Source organism: Talpa occidentalis, unplaced genomic scaffold, assembly GCF_014898055.3.
Source record: "Talpa occidentalis isolate TD23 unplaced genomic scaffold, MPIMG_talOcc4v2.1 talOcc4.14, whole genome shotgun sequence".
In the NCBI taxonomy this organism is placed as follows: Eukaryota; Metazoa; Chordata; class Mammalia; order Eulipotyphla; family Talpidae; genus Talpa; species Talpa occidentalis.
This window is the reverse complement of record NW_023601433.1, coordinates 74,105,362-74,123,106: the sequence shown is the minus strand read 5'-3', so window position 1 is coordinate 74,123,106 and position 17,745 is coordinate 74,105,362. Positions and strand designations below refer to the sequence as shown.

At 42.8% G+C, this 17,745-nt stretch overlaps 1 protein-coding gene across 2 annotated transcripts in view; it reads left to right on the top strand.

Moving 5' to 3' along the window:
• TTC28 (tetratricopeptide repeat domain 28) overlaps positions 1-17,745 on the top strand; it is a 539,739-nt gene that overhangs the window by 259,644 nt on the left and 262,350 nt on the right. The window lies entirely within an intron of this gene.

Below are 17,745 nucleotides of genomic sequence, written 5' to 3'. Positions count from 1 at the left end.
ATGCTATCTTGTACATTAAACATAAACACACTCTTACACGTGCATTCCCTCTCTCATATCACATCCACACACACACACACACATCCCCAGAGGATTTAGAAAGTTAAGAACAAATACACCTCTTAAGTACACCAAAGCAAGATTCTGTGGCGAACTACTGTATTCTTCTTCTGGTTTTCAGGATATAACATACCAGGGTTACTTAGTGATACTACAATCCTTAAATCCTTCAAGATGTAATTTTCTATAATGTTGTATTTTAAAAGACAGGATTAAAATTAAAATGTCTCTAAATCAAAAGGTAAAAGTGATCTTGGTCAACAACAAGTAACAAAAACTTATACAGAAACAAACAGTATGCAAAAAAAAATGATGGCTGGTATTTTGCAACATACAACTATACCTTTCTTTTTTTTTTTATTTTTTTTTTATTTTTATTTTTTTTTAAATGTTTTTTTTTTTTTTAAATAGAGGCATGTTTTATTTATTTATTTATTTGTTTGTTTTGTTTATACATGCACTGGGTACAGTCAGAAGCGCGGGAGGTGAGAGAATTCACCAGAGCCAGAGCAGGGAGCAGAGCAGGCAGAAGGACCGAAGTACACTGCTGAGGGGAGCAGCGGGCGGCAGGAGAGGTCTGCGCGCCATGTGGGACCCTCCTCTGGTGGCCGGGGAGCAGCCAAGGATCGAACCGGCGCCGCAGAGGCTGCAGGCAGCTTCGCAACCCAATGCTCAACCGCTGCGCCACCAGGGAGGCCCTACAACTATACCTTTTCTTATTGTTATTTTAAAGAATAACTTAAAGAGAACAGAAGGTATGTTTGTTGAGTATAATAAAAAGGTGAGATATTTGGGGTGACAATACCAAACAAATTCAAAGATTCCAACAAGATGATTCAACTATCTGAAACTAAAAGGAAAATTTAACAAAAACAAGCAGTCAATTTCCACAATCAAGTTCAACCAATCAATTGTAGGGAGTAAAGGAAAAGTAAAGAGGGGTGTCCTGCTTGTTTTAATACAGTGAAAAATGAAGATACTACTGAGATATATACAGCGGTGTTCAAATCTATATTAAACAGTGCAAACATTATTTCAGTTCATGAATTTTCTTTTCTTTTTCTTTTGTTTTCTGTCAGTTGTCACTTCTTAGGTTATCAATTTGCTTTGCCCCACTTCCAAGTTACTGGTTCTGACATACTGTCTAGGAAAAACAGAAAACTGAGTAAGGGCAAACTGTATGCAAGTTACAGAAGGACCCAGAGGACTTTTGGGATTTCACTACACATATCTTGATTTCTTAGAAGTCTTCTCTGCTTTTATCCTCATTGCTGGCTATAGTTACAACTTCAGGATGTGAATATTTTAAATAGATGATGTATTTCTATATTGTGCAGCTCAAGGGAGACAATAATCTCTTACAGTTAAGTCAAATGTCAGGAGTACTGTTTTCAGTTGAGAACAATACAACACATGGAATAGTGAGACCAGCTGGTGAAGAAGTCTAGAGGTCATGTTATATAAGGCCAAATGAACAAATGATAATGTTGGGAATTTTTAACCTGTGACCCTCAAGTAGAGAGATGAAACAAAAGGGCTGGGGGAGGGGAACAGCCATCTGAAAATCTGAAGAGTTACCATATGCAAGACAGAACAAGCTTATTTCCTCTCACTCAAGTGGAAAAAATGTAAACAATCATCAAACATTATAGGAAAGTGAATTTTGGTTTAAAGACAAAATTTAAAATATTCCATAGTAAAACAGAAGACCTGTCTCTAAGGAGTAAGTTACTAATCTTTAAGTATTTAAGTTGAGGCTGGAAACGCATGTCTCTGGGATATTAGATCCTTCTAAAAGAAGGAATGTGATAGAAATTAATTTACAATTAATTACAAACACTTCATAATTTATTTTGTCACATAAACTGGAAAGTATATCAAATGTATGACAGAGAAAATACAAAATTATCAAATAAACTACATCAATACAATAATGCAGAAGCAAGCAAGACTTACCTCCTGGACAGAACATGGCAAAACCACACGACTAAAAAAACAAAAAGAAAAAGAATATAGTTACATATGAAATAGTTGGCTTCAAAACACTGAACTCTAAATTTAATAGAGCTTTTACTTTAAATCTGATGATACCACAGCATTTGAATGTTATTTATAAAAGAGGGTCTTTACATGTCTACAGCTCTAAATAAGGACTCTAAACTGGGAACCATTCCTGGCTTTCAATTTAACTCTTCATAGTATGAAAACTACAGAGATTCTTGTGAGGCATAAAGAACAAGAGAGAACTAGTCACTGAAAATTGTAAGCTATAGAATGCAATATTTTTAGTCTGCTCTAGTTGCCCTCATGAAATTTTTAGTATGGTTTCATTCTCCATCTATATACTGAGCATTTTGTTTTTAATGATACCTCTCACAGAATACACGTCCTGAATCTCAATAAATGTTTGCAAAAGCTGTTCCCCACTACCTACTTATTCCTCAATGGTATTAAGAGGAATAAACGGTCCCTTACAAGACTTAAAAAGAAAAAATTTTACCATGAAAAAGACCTTGAACCTTATAAATATAAGCCCTTCCAAGTAGATTCAGCGTATGGTTGATGTACGTCTGATCTTATCCAAGAGAGTTTGTTATTGGAACCCATGTCGAGGACCAATCCTCCTGAAGATAAATTCCAAAGTAAGACTATCATAATGAGTTATAGGAGAAGGGAATTCTTTTACTAATTTCTACCATTAATTCTGAAAATCAAGGCATCCTGAGTATCAGTTGCCTCAAGATGCTCGCCAACATAGCAACCCTTTTTTTGATTTGGTCCCTCTCACACTTTTCCCTACTAACCTTTAAACTATCTCAACAGAATCATTTACAATTTTATTTTAACTCTATAATAAGAAAAAAATCTCAAGGCATTCACCTCTATTTTCATTTTACAGAAAATTTACAATAGTTTTCCTCATTCTACCTTCTCTTCAACCTCATTTCCCACCCACTACTCTCTCCTCCTCAAATATCTATGATTGAACACTCACATCACCTTAATCTCCAACATGCATAAAGTGTGTCTCCTGTTAAATTAAACTTTTGGTAGTGATCATAATATATACAGATGTGGAAGTATAATGCTATACATCTGAAATGTATATAATGTTATAAACTAATATTACTGCAATAAAAATTTTAAGAAACAAAACATGTCTGTTAGATTCCTCTTCCTTGGCTCTCAAAGCTACAATGGTCACTAATTTCTATTCTTATCAAGAATAAACTTGTTACATAAAGTCCTTCCCTACCTAATCACCTTAGTTGCCTCTTCAAACTACACACTAACTTGCTCACCATCTCAGAAACAGATAATTAATGGGGGGGGGGGGTTTAAGATTTACAAAGGCCAGAACCAAGATGATGCACTACAGAGGGAATGAAAAGGAGTGCAGAGGAAAGTTAAACACCTCCCCAAAGTTTCACAAAACCGAAAAAAAATCAATGCTGAGTAATTTGAACAACTACTCACTAGCAAGAAGATCCTATTTTTATATAACACTTTCAAGGAATTCATTTCACAAAATGAAAGTGACAGATTAATACATTATGAATGAATGAGTCAAGTAGTTTCTTCAATTTTGCTTAATAAAACAAAAAAGAAGGACTAGGCAGGCTTTCATTTTCTGTTATTATTCTTAAAGTCATATTTAACCATTTAGAACACTTTGAAAAATATCTGAAAATTCTCATGAAAATAATTTTCCACATGGAACTACCAAATAATTCTTTAAAACCAGGACTTCACACTAATAACAACTTCATTTATGGCTTAAGTAAAACTTGAAAGGAACTCTCCACCCTGTAAAGTAATTTTTAACCTCTTAGTTCATGTCAAAAATAGATGGTATTTTTTTAAAAACAGAAACATTCCTGAAAATATTTTAGAGTTTACCAACATCATAGAGGAATAATCTATTCACTGCTCCTGACCAAAAACCATTTAGAAAGTTCACTGGACAGTAGGAGGAATCCTCCCCCCACCCCCCCATTCAATTAACACTGAGTACTTGCAATGTGTTAGACTAATGCTGTACTGGAATACTTAATTAAAAAAAAAAAAAAACACAACAGCCTCAGCCTCACAAAGTCTAGAGAGGGAGGGGAAAAAACCGTCTGAAAGAGACATATGAGTGAACATCAAGAACTGTACTTACAACTCTTGAGGAAAAAAATTATACTTAGGGCACATTTCAACATTTGTTTCCGATGTATTTACATTTTTACAATGAAAGGCAATGGCTTGCACAAAACACAGTGTGCAAATTTCCAGTGGGAATTGCTTTCCATGAGTTAGCTTGGTGTTGCTGACATAAAGTCCAGGGGCTCTACTGATTTCCTCCCTTATGATGGAGGAAATAACTCTGATAAAAGAAAAATGGTTATATCTAAGATCTAAAATCAGTTCTGTGCCTCACTGGCTATGTGATGTGGGCCAAGTCAATTTCCTTCTGTCTTATTTCCTCCATTTGTCTTAATATCTGCCACAGACCTATATTACAAAGATGTCAGAATAATAAAGAAGCTAACACTTGTGTGTGTTGTATAAACAACTTGGATGATAAGTTCTATATAAATCCAAAGTGCAATACTATATTCTCTAGCTGAAAAATTTCATTCTAAAACAGAAGTGTCTTTTCCCAGGATCTGTCACTGACTAGTTATAATTTTTCATTAATTCATGTAACTATTTATTGAGCATTTACTACATGCCAGGGACTACTGTCTGAGCTGGGGATATAAGAATGAGCAAAATATACAAATTTACTAGAATACACCTAGTAAAACAGGGGGAAATTTTTGTTGCAAGATTGATGGTGGAAATTGCTATGATAACAACAAAGCAGGAAAAGCAAGGACCAAATGGCTGGGATTGCAATTAGATCTTCAGAAAGGGATTCCCTAAGGTGATATTTAAGAGCTGAAGTTTAGTGAGCTAGGCAAAGGGCATAGAGAACAGCAAGCAGAAAGTCCCTGAATGGAGCTTATTCCTGGAATAGTAGAATTTTGTGGGCCTGGAACGGGTGAGGGAGGATTGTAAATAAAACCAGAGCACAGAAGAAAAAGCATAAGATCTCCTAAGCTATCATAAAGATTCTAACTTTTAGTCTCACGACATAGGAGCCTATAAAGGATTTTAAGAGGAGATATTTTCAAAGGAAGTTTGACAACCAACACTAAAAATAAGGTGTCCGTAGTTAATTTGAGACCACAATTTTAATAAGGAGCATTTGGAAAAGCATGGGTCATATCCGAAATCTCTAGGTGCCTAAGGATGCCGATGACAAGATCCAGCTGTGACAACTGAACACTTACTACCAACCAGATTTCCCCTGGTATTCACAACCCTTGTCTGTGGGAAATGCCTTAACTCTTCAACAAAATCACTTCACCATTTTGATGCATCTGGAAACCCTTCTATTTTGACCAACTGTTAACTCTTCATTTCAACCTCGTGAAGCAGGTGGAACAGAGTGTCACCCTATCTCAAAGACGTGGAAACTGAGGCTCAGAGCAGAGAGTGAAGGCCCTCCAGTCCAGTCGACCGGACCGACCAGACTCCGGACTCCCGCGTGAAGTTCAGGGCGCCAACATCCCACCTCGGGTCCCAACCTACACTGCAATCCCATCTCTTGCGAGCCACAGAAGGGCTCCACCCCAGAAGACAAATCAGTCAGACCCTCCGCGTCTACCCCACGCTCCGGCTACCGCAGAGCCGACCGGCAGGTCTAGTGCGCCCAGATTCAGACTGGGGGTGGGGGGCTGGGGAGAAGGCGGGTCCCAGCGGAAACTCCTGGCCGCGCCTTCCAGAGCCACGCGCTCCAGCCAGGGACTGAGCTGCCTTCGTCCCAGGGGAGGATCGCGGAGTGTCTACCGCACCATCTCGGCCCGTCTGGGGGCGCGCAAAGAAGGGGCCTGGAGTGGGCCGGGGGCGCGCGCCTGGGGGAGGAGGCGCGCGAAGGCAGCGGCCGTGCCGAGGTTCTAGCCTTCTTAGAAATATTCCGCCGTTTCTCAATCAATGACTTTCCCACCACCGCAGTCCCGGGGACGCGCTCGTGCCCGCCGATCCACTCACAATTCTTTAATCAGCACCATCTTCCCGGAACCCCCTCACAGCTGCCGCCGCTAACACCGCCGCCGCTACCGCCACTCAAGGCGCCTGCGCGGCACCGCCTCCCTGCCCCCTGAGCCGCCGGGGCGCATGCGCGTCCACGCCCTTCCGCCGCGACCCGTCGCGTCAGCGCGCGCGAGGGGCTGGCTCCGCCGAGTCGCGCGCCCCACCCTGGCCGCGCGAGGCCTTACTGCGGCTGCGCCGCCGGCTTGCGCGCATGCGGCTTCCCCTGCGCCTGCGCGAGTTGAGCGAGCGTTGTTCGCTTGTCTCCTGCCAATGGCTCCTCCCTCCACCCGAGTTCCCTCGGGATGTCCCTGCAGCCTAGGCTTCCCGGTGAGTTTTTCAGTTGGTTCCCTGGAAGTCGTTTTCTGGTGACGGATATTAAATTTTCTCTCACTCCGGAGGGAGGAGGTCCTTGTTGGCCCTCACCTCACGCCCGAACGCCGGCGACGCCAAGTTGTGTTCATCCCGGTGGCCCCGTCAGATTTCTTAGGAAGAGGCTCACCTGGTCCACGGCTCACGTGTAAGGTCCAGAAGTCCACAGCTCAGGGCTCGTGAGTGTAGCCGCCTGACTGTTACTCACCTTACCATGTCAACAGCTGTAGTCACACAAGTTGCCAACGCCTGAAGCCACCCCTGCCCTAGAACCCAGAATCCCACAGTTGCTGTTGGCGCCACAGGAGGAGCAGCTGACACCCGGACGCAGTAGTCCAGGGGGGAAGGAGCGAACTTGTTGTGGGGAAAAGTTAATTACAGTAGATGCCCCCACTAACCTGAGGCACAGACACCCTGGTTCCAACCTGAAAACCAAAAGGTGGACCTCAGTAGTAACCCAGGGATGACTCCATAGTTATGTGTCACGTACAACTCTAAGCACAGAGAATACAGCTGGAGGTAAAAGTCACAGTTCCTGTTTGTAATGGCAGGAAGGACCACAGTGCAGGTTTTCTAATATCCAGCAGACCGGGTAAAGGAGGAATCGGAGTCCTCAGTGGCTTTTGCAGGTTTTTATTTAGATTACCAGCTACACGGCAGGCAGGGGTGCTGGGGGGCCGGTAGGCTGGCAGGCCTCCCGGCCCCCAACAGGTCTACACTCTGGCTCTCCAGCCTTCTCTCTGCTTCTGCTGCTACTGCTTCTCTTCTCTGCTTCCCTGCTTCTACTGGCGTCCCCGTGACGCCGCCCTTAAAAGTTCAGCCTCAGCCCAAGTGAATCCCATCTACCTATGACCAGACCCTACTCCAGGTGTCCGCCATCAGGCATTGCGTTCAGGACCGCAAGGATCCATCATCTATCCTGATGGCAGGAGGGCAGAAAAGCCTGACATTTTTCCTTACCTTACACTGTTCGCACGTGGAAATGTGAGGGAATTTGGCACAGTGGCAAGTGCTGTGCTGTAAATAAAATGAAAAGTAGGAGGGAGACCCAGTAGTCAAGAGTAAGACTCTGAGGAGGCCAGATTTGAAAGGAACGTTATAAATAACTCAACCTGTGAAGAAATGGGAAGGGCGTTCCAGTTAGAGGAAAACATAGCCTAGGGCTTGAATAAGCTTAGAGTATTTGAGCAACAGGTAGTGGGCAGGTGTGGCTAGAACTTCTTAAATGAGGAGGAAGAATAGGGTGAAATGAAACAGATCACTAGGCCTCAATAGAGTGAGTTGTAAGAAGCATGGGAAGCTGTTGAAAGGCAATTGAATAAAAATATGAAAACGCTGCTATATAAATCTATATGGTAAACCTGACACTGTAGTACAAGCAGTTTGGACTGCCTCCCAAAAAAGTAGAATGAAAGAGTAGCCAAAAAAGCTAGAGACTTCTTCCTCAGGCAGTCCCTGAATTCATTGTGTTTCTGTTATATGTGAAGCTCTGTAACGGGAAGGATTCAAGGAAACCCATGCTCTTCATTTAAAGGATCTTAAACGCTGGGATTATGTTGGAAATATATGCCAGGTTCTGTGCTGGGTAATGGAAAAGCTTCATTGCATTTCACTCTTAGAGCAACATTTTGAGGTAGGTATTTTAGCATGGTTTAGAAAGGGCGGAAAATGAAGTTCAGAGAACTGCTAAGTGACTTGTGCAAAAATCACTCAACTTGTTTACAAAACCAGTTTTCAAATCCAGGCTTTAAAAACCTCAAACATCTGATCTTTTCAGTACACTTTTTTCTAGCTAGGAGCAAAAAGTTGAGGCATGCTGTAAGGGCAGGAACTGGGCACAGTGCAGGTTTTCTGATCCCATGCAGACCGGGTAAAGGAGGAGTCAGAGTCCTCAGTAGTTTTGCAGGTTTTTTATTTGGGGTTCACCAGGCATATGGCAGGCAGGGGTGCTGGCTGGGGGGCTGGGAGGCTGGCAGGCCTCCCAGCCCCCAGCAAGTCCTCACTCTATCTGGGCTCTCTAGCGTTCGTTCTGCTGCTTCTCGGCTTCGGCTTCGGCTGCGGCGGCTGCTGCTGCTGGTGCTGGTGCTGCTGGCTTCCCCCCGTGATGCCGCCCTTAAAAAGCAAAGTCTTAGCTCAGCTGAATCCCATCTACCTATGCCCACACCCTATTCCAGGTGCCCGCCATCAGGCATGCATTCAGGACAAGGATCCATCATCTATCCTGATGGCGGAAGGGCAGAAAAGCCTGACATTTTCTTTACCCTACAGTCCACCCCCTCAGGGTTTTCTGCCATACAGTCTATACATATATATATACAATTTTCTAAGCAAACAAACAATGCAGCCATGGCCCACAAAAGCAAATACATCAAATATAACAAAATACAATATGACAAAATACAACAGAACACAAATAAGTCCAGGCAGGGCACCAACCAAGTGCAAAAGACAATTATTGGTACCAGCAGATGAGCCACCAAATCTGCTGCCGAAGGCACTGCTCATACGAGGGAGGGGAATCACTCACGGCATCTACTATATCACACCAGGAGCCGTCAGGCTTCCTGGCCTTCTCTGGCTGTAGTCTAGGCTACAAGGCACACACAGCATCCACCCCCAGGATGCACTAGCTCTGGGATTGGCAATTTTATTCTGTTGGGGGTAATCACCAACCCTCAGGGTTTCTGTCTGCAGTCGCTCCAACATTCAGCCTTCACGGCCACCAATGCGACTCACAGACCCCTGCACTCAAGCCAACCCACTGCACAATCACATGGGTCGGGGATCCAAACTCTGCATTCGGCTTGGGCTCCACCCCAAGCCACATTCCCCACCCGTCCCCCAAGGACAGGTTCCTCAGCTCCTCACCCTCGCTCAAGAATGAGCAGGGCATCACCCACAGGTGATTTTACGAGACTCACAGTTCTTCAGCATACCAAGGCTGCTTAACAGCCGCTCAGGGCTTTTCAACTTATCATCAGTACCAGCTTTTGCTTTCTTAGTTGGCTTTTCTCCTCCACCTGGCTGCTGGGCATACACAGGCTGCTTTTGGCCATATAGGCCCACTGGCCACCCCTAGATTCCCATCTCCTGGGGTTTACAAACAAAAACTGTTCCACCCCCAGGGTCCCAAAACATATCAACCTGCAAGGTCCTCCGCCTTCTGGCGGGATTGTCAGTCCAAGTCCATCAGTCCATCAGTTCAAGTCCATTGGCCTCTCCCTGCGTCAGCAATGGCCTGCTGCCTCAGGGGTCATTGGCTGGTCCTTTCCGGTGTTGGTGGCTGGTCCTTTCCGGTGTCGTTGGCTGGTCCTTTTGGGTGTCTCCTTCACGCCAGGTCTCGTCCTGTAGCTCGTGGGCGTTGTCCACCTTCTGTGCCGCCATGGCGCCTCCAGCATCATCACAGGCAAACACTCTGTTCTCCTTAGTCCCTCCAGGTCTTCGGAGGGCTCCAATACCCGTCTGCATGGATCCTGCCGACTACGCCAATTGTAAGGGCAGGAACTGGGCACAGTGCAGGTTTTCTGATCCCATGCAGACCGGGTAAAGGAGGAGTCAGAGTCCTCAGTAGTTTTGCAGGTTTTTTATTTGGGGTTCACCAGGCATATGGCAGGCAGGGGTGCTGGCTGGGGGGTTGGGAGGCTGGCAGGCCTCCCAGCCCCCAGCAAGTCCTCACTCTATCTGGGCTCTCTAGCGTTCGTTCTGCTGCTTCTCGGCTTCGGCTTCGGCTTCGGCTGCGCGGCTGCTGCTGCTGGTGCTGGTGCTGCTGGCGTCCCCCCGTGATGCCGCCCTTAAAAAGCAAAGTCTTAGCTCAGCTGAATCCCATCTACCTATGCCCACACCCTATTCCAGGTGCCCGCCATCAGGCATGCATTCAGGACAAGGATCCATCATCTATCCTGATGGCGGAAGGGCAGAAAAGCCTGACATTTTCTTTACCCTACACATGCATACAAACTTTATAGTAAAGAACTGTTTTCCATTATGGGGAAAATGGGTTATGACCAAAATCTATAAGATATTTAGAGAAACTACAGAGTTGAGTGCTGCGCCTCTTTTTCTTCTCAAATTTCAGTCATTTGCCAATCATTTACATAATTAAATTCTGGGGGTACAACTTCACATCTCCTTATGTGCACATTTCGTTCACCTTCCAACAAAGCTCTACTGCCAAATGCGCTATCCTAGTCATTCCTCTGTACCCTTCCCCCTATCCCTCATCCTTCTGGTAATCCCTATATTTTTCACAGAAGCTATGAGTTGTTTTTGCGTGTGTTTGCCAGTTTGTTTTGTCTTCTTTGGGGTATTTATGTTCTGCAAGTGAGTGGACCCATGCGGGTAACTGTCTTTCATATTCTGGCTTATTTCACTTAGCCTAATTACCTCAAATTGCATCCATTTTGACCAAAAGACACTATTTCATCTTTTTAAATAGTTGAGTAGTATTCCATTGAGTATATGCATCACAATTTCTCTATCCCATCATCTGTTGTTGGGCATTTAGGTTGTTCCATATCTTGGCTATTGTGAGTAACACTGCTATGAACTTAAGCGTGCATGAATCTTTTTTGTATTAGTGTTTTTCATATTTTTTGGTTAAATACCTAGAAATGGCATTGCTGAATCATATAGCACTTTCATTTTTAGTTTTTTGAGGTGTCTCCATACTATTTTCCATAGAGACTGCACCTATTGATATTCCTGCCAACAGTGAATGAGTATTCTCTTTATCTCCACATCCTCATCATTATGTTTCTAGTCTTTCTGATATAGGCCATTCTCACAGAGGTAAAGTGATAGTTCATTGTGGTTTTGATTTGCATCTACCTTATAATACATGATGTTGAGCTTTTTTCATGTGCTGGTGGACACTTTAGAGAAGTGTCTAGGTCTTTTGCCTGTTTTCGGATGGGATTGGTGATGGTTTTGTTGTTGAGAATTCTTTATATTACAGAATTCTTTATATTACATTTTGAAAATTAACCCCTTGTCAGATGTATGATGTGAGTTGCTAGATTGTGGGTTGCCCTTTTGGTTTGGTAATGGTTTTCTCATGGTACAAAAGCTTTTAAGTTTGATGTAATCTTGTTTGTTTTTGTTTCCTTAGCCATTGAAGTATCCAAATGCATCTCTGTAGTTGATATCCAAGAGAGTGGCCCCTGTGTTTCCATTTAGGTAGTTTTGGTTTCAGGTTTTATATTCAAATCTTAAATTAATTTTGAATTAATTCTTGTGTGTGGATTTAAATGATGTAGTTTCACATTTTTGCATATGGCTGTCCAAGTTTCCCAATACCATTTGTTGAAGAGACTTTCTCCATTTTATGTTCATGGCACCTTGTCAATGATTAAGTGTCCATATTTGATGGGTTTATTTTTAGACTTTCTATTATATTTGTCTGTGTTTCTGTTCCAGCACCATACTATCTCGATTACTATTGCTTTATAGTGTAGATTGAAGTCAGGGGGTATGATAGCCATTTCTCTTTACTCTCAGGATTGCTTTGGCTGTCCAGGGTCTTTTAGTAAAATTTACATTCAAATTTTATAATTTGAATTTCCTTGAAAAATGTCATTGGGACAATGACATTGCATTCAATTTGTAAATTGCTTTAAGTAATATGACCATTTAACAATGCTTGTTCTTATAATCCATGAGCATAGACTCTCTTTCCATTTCTGTATGCCTTATGTCTTTTGACAGTGTCTTACAGTTCTCAGTGTACAAGTCATTCACTTCCTTTGTTAAGTTTACTGCCAGGGCCTGAACCCAAGATGGCTGTGCTCTTGTTGAGATCTATTGAGATCATTGAAATCATTGATATCATTGCTTCTGTGCCTGTTGTATTTCTATTGTGCTTCTCCTTTGAGAACCATAGCCAAAGAAAAGATGGAGAGGTTTGGAATAAGAACACTGGTTCTGAAACCGAAGATCCTTCCTCGGGGTTTCAGTGCTTGGCCCCAGAGCAGTGCTTGCAGGCAGCGCAAGCAGCAATGACTGGTGGGCATTTCACAGATCACTACCAGTAGCTCCACTGGGGCTCAGGCTGCTGGCAGAAGCCAGCAGTTGTTCCCTTAGCACATCACCCCAGAGCATGCAGCCCTTGAGTCCCCCTTACAGGAGCAGCTCCAATGCTGTGTCTCCCTCCAGCTGCAGACAGTAGAAAGACCCGTGGGTTTGGTGCCTGGATTGTGGAATGGACTGATCAGGTGTGAGCTATGAGATGACTGGCAAATGTTCCAATCAGACATAGGATTGAAACCAATCCAATCACATTGGTAGGTAGGGGAACGAAGAAAGGAGATAAATAAAGCAGGGCAGAAGCCAGCTCAGAGGACCTGCTCTCTGGTTGCATTCCTGCTTGGCTGCACTTCTGCACTCTGAGACTTGCTCAGACAGGACTCACTTGGGATACTTTGTACAGAATACTTGCTCACTTGTACTACTCTCAGAAGCATCCAGCAGCTGACCTCCAAGGGAAGAAGAGAAGCTGAAAAACTTTACAGAGGCCTGCCTCTGACATTGCCTGAAAGGAGCACCAAGCCTCGGGGCCTGGTGTCTCAAAGAGCTGTTTGTTGTTGGTGTGGGCCAATAACTTAAAAAGCTATAATGCTAATGATTGGGTGACTGGCACTAGCTGCCAGTGCTGCCCAGCACTATTGATGGGTGGCTAGCATTCTGTGTCCCAGTCATCTTTTGGAAGCTGCTGATTGTCCAGCATCACTTTGTGGCGGTGCTGCCTCCGTTGTTTGGTGCAGTGTCTGGTCCTGTGCATCCCAACCTTCAGACTGTTACTGTGGGCTGCTGCTTTGACACCATTTCAGCAATCCCACCTGTGAGCACCTCCAGCTGCAGCTTGCCTGCTGCCACGAACTTCATGTCCTCGTTGATGGGACAAAGCCATCTGGAATGAGCGGCTTTTCGTTTAGGACTTTTGGATACTGTGGACACTATCTGGGGTGAGATGGCCTTGGAGACTCTTTGTTTTCCCCATTTGTTAAATAAACCCCATCGTTGTTGTTCCCTGAGCCTGAGTAGTCTTGCAGTTGTGCACATGGGTGAAGCCAGTAGTTGTCTTGTTTCTGATGTTAGGAGAAATGCATTGTTTTTCACCATTGAGTGTGATGTTTGCTGTAAAGATGTTATTTCACTCTCTTCTAGCCTTGAGAGTTTGTGTTGAAAAATCATTGAAGGGCCTCCTGGTGGCGCAGCAGTTGAGCGCTGGGCTGGAAGCTGTCCGCAGCCTCTGCAGCGCCGGTTCTATCCCTGGCTGCCGCGAGGTCCCACGTGGTGCGCAGACCTCTCCTGCCGCGCCCGCTGCTCCCCTTGGCGGTGTGCTTCCATCCTTCTGCCTGTTCTGCTCCCCGCTCTGGCTCTGGTGAATTCTCTCACCCTCCCGCGCTTCTGACTGTGCCCAGGGCTTGTGTGGATAAATTAATTAAAAAAAGAGAAAAATCATTGAAAAGGCAATCAAGGTGTCCTTATGTGTAACATGCTCTTTTTCCCTAGTAGCCTTTATTAATTATTCTTTAGCATTCATTTTTGGTACTCTAACAATAATGCATTTTGGTGTTTATTGTTTTGCATTTAGGAATTTGGGTGTTCTTTTGGCTTCCTGGGCATTCATGTTTATTTCTTTCCTTAGGTTTGTGAAGTTCTCAGCTGTTATTCCTTTGAATAGGTTCTCTGCTCTCTTCTCTCTTCACCTTTTGGGATATCCATTATCCTAATATGTCATCTTCTGATGGAGACTGATATTTCTTGTAGGGTTCCTTCATTTCCCTAAGTTTTTATTTGTCTCTTCTCACATTTGAGTCCTTTGGACACTTGTATCTTTAATTCCCCAAATTCTTTCCCTCTTCTGCCAGCTTAAATCCACTCTATATGCTTTCCCTGTTTGTTCTCTCTCTCTCTCTCTCTCTCTCTCTCTCTCTCTCTCTCTCTCACACTCACACACACACACACACACACACACACTTGTGTGTGTGTGTGTGTGTATTTAAGTAACCCCAGTCTCTTTAATAAAGAGCCCTTTCTGTTCCTGGATTTTAACTGAATTTATTTTTCTATGTTTGATTGAACTTCTGGTACGTCATTAAGTTTCCTCATGGTTGTTATTCTAAAATTTTTCTGTTAGGTGCTCGAGTTTTATATCCTTTTATATGTTTCTGGACTTCTTTCAGCTTTTCCATCGTGTGTTCACATGCTCCTTGTTCCTAGACTTGTGTAGTGCCTCATTTGATTCTATTGGTGTGCTGTGACTTTTTCTTTAACTTGGTAGCTAATGCAGGAGGAGATACTGGAGTTCAAGGACTTGGTCTCTGTCTTAATGGATAGGAAACCTGTTCCAGGCAGAAGAGTTTTATGTTCCCTGTTTCACTGTTGGGTCTGGAGCAAGCACTGATTGCTGCTACCCAGAGCCCAAGGTCTAGGGCCCTCTCCTGCTTCCTTCTCCTCTCTGTGGTATTGCAATAGGTCTCTCTCTGTTCTATCAGCAGAAACAGAGGATGAAACTCTACCACCCATGCTGCCAACAGCCAGATTCTTTGCAACTGAACCAAAGGTCCCAGCACCCATCTATGTGTAAGTCTGTACTCTCCTTCATGGATTCCCTGCACATGATCTGTGCGCCACACTAGCTGCCTGATGCCCAGCTTGTTTGGTTGACTAGAATGGCCATCCCTGTGAACCACCAGCCTCCAGGAAATATCTGCAGGTAAGTCATGGTGAATTGGTGAATTTTCCTCTGAGTAATACGTATTTTTATATTTCTTTTATATATTTATATTTTTCTAGTTGTACTTAGGGGAAAGGATTATCCAAACTCACTACTTCACTATGTTGTGAGTGGAGTCTTCTTTACCTTCTTTGAAGTCCCAAAGGGTAATGGTAATTGTCAAACTTGTATGTAGTCATTTTATTCTGTAGTTTCTTGCAAAAATTATGCAGGCTGAAAATATAAATTTCTTTTAAAATGTTGTGGATATATTTGTGGTTGATATGCTTTATCAGTCATTAAGAAAAGATGTTGCAGAGCATTTCTGTTACTTCTAACAAGTGTTGTTGTCTGCGCAGTTGCTGTTCCTAGTTAGTACTCAGATATTTATAAAATAATTGAAGAGACAGTGTGCTGGATGGGCATAACCCTGAACAGTATGAACATCGTCTCCTTTTTGCAGCTAAAGATTTATATTAAAACACCCAGGTGGAGTAAGTAATGAGTTTAGATATATTTATTGAGGAAAGAAAACACTAATTTGAAATTAGCTAAATTTATAGAAAACATGAAATTGATGTAACTCAACAAAACAATTATATATTACATATGCCTAAGAGATAAAAATAGCAGAATGATGGAATATTAAAGAGGACTAGAGAGTAGGAAAGATATGAACCATCACCCCAAAATGAGAAAGATGGACATATGAAAAAACAGTTACATTTGAAAAAATGGGTTGTGTGGCATTTTCATGTTTTAAAACTAATGTTTTATCTTTTGCATTTTTGCAAATATGGACAAAAGATGGGATATAGCTAATTAGTTAATTGTCCTTGGTGGTAGAAAAGATCCAACCTCTTTGTAATGTCTCTTGTTCTAACTTAAAATTCTCAACAAATATAACCTTTACACACAAGATGTACACACAAATTTAATTAATACAAGTCTCACATAACCACAAAGAACTCTTGTAGTAAGAGTGTTGGTAAGTTTTAATGAGACAGCAAAAGATCCCTGAACATGAAAAATGTTTGTAATGCTTATGTTCTGCACTAATTGATACAGTGCAACTCTGATCAAAGAAATTTGAACTGTTCTCCAAATATAATTGAATTTGGCCCTGTTTTAAAAAAGATTTATGTATTTATGCATGCAAGAACTGGGTACAGGCCAGAGGTGCTGGGACGAGAGGATTTACCAGAGACAGAGTGGGAAAACAGAACAGGCAGATTGACTGAAATACACTGCTGAGGGGGAGCAGCGGGCGAGTCAGGAGAGGTCTGCTGCGCCATGTGGGTTGCTCCCTGGCCGGGGATCGAACTCACACTGCAAAAGCCGTGGACAGATTCACAGCGCTGCGCTCAACCCCCTGTACCACTAGGGAGGCCCTTTTTGTTTCTAAAGCAGACATTCTTAGCCTGGGATCCAAAGACTTTTGGTGGGGCCTCCCAGGGAATTTGTGAACCACTGAAATTATGTACACTTTGCTTACTCTTTATCTTGCCATCCTATTTCTCCATTCCAGAGTTATCTTGATTGACACTATGTCTGTGAAAGCTGGAAATATTCTCAATATTTTGTCAAACCTTAGGACATAGATCATAATATTATACATTGTGGGAGAGATAAGTTCGACTTTAGTAGAAAGTCCTTGACCTGAATCCTGACTCTACCACTTGCTGGCTGTGTGCTATGTACCTTGAGTAAATTAATCTCTCAGGACAAAATTATTCTTCTGTAAGAGAGAATAATATCTACAACATAGGTTCATTGTGAGAATAAAATATATGAACTATATAAAAGACTTACCTTGCATACCACCTCATATGTAATAGGTGTTCAGTGAATGGGAATCATTGAAAACTTAGTTTTTGGAGGCAGAATGATAATTTAATATAAAGGTTTTTTGCCCTTCATCTTCCTTTCCCTACGGGTATTTACTATTATTAGTCACTGTTCACCCCAATGTGTAAATAAGAATGCATATATGAATATCTTTACCCTTTTTTTAAATTTTTTTTAAAGATTTATTATTTTATACAAGAGCTGGGGTACAGGCCAGAGGCATGGGAGGGTGAGAGGATTCACCAGAGACAGCAAGGAGCAGAACAGGCAGATGACCAAATACACTGCTGAGGGGAGCAATGGGTAAGACAGGAGAGGTGTGCTGTGCCATGTGGGTAGCTCCCTGGCCAGCTGGGAATCGAATCCACGCTGCAGTGGCTGCGGAGCTTCACAGCACTGCGCTCAACCGTTGGCCACCGGGGAGGCCCCCTTTACCCTTTAATCTGAAGTGCATAATAATAAAGTTTGTTTTCTCTGTCATCACCAACATTTGGTAGTCAGAGTTTTTCATTTTGCTACTTTATTGGTTTTAAAATACTATTTCATATATTCATTTTGCATTTTCCTACAGGATGAGACTATTTTATGTTTAGTGGCCTTGTTTTTATCCTTTGGTAATTTTCCTATTT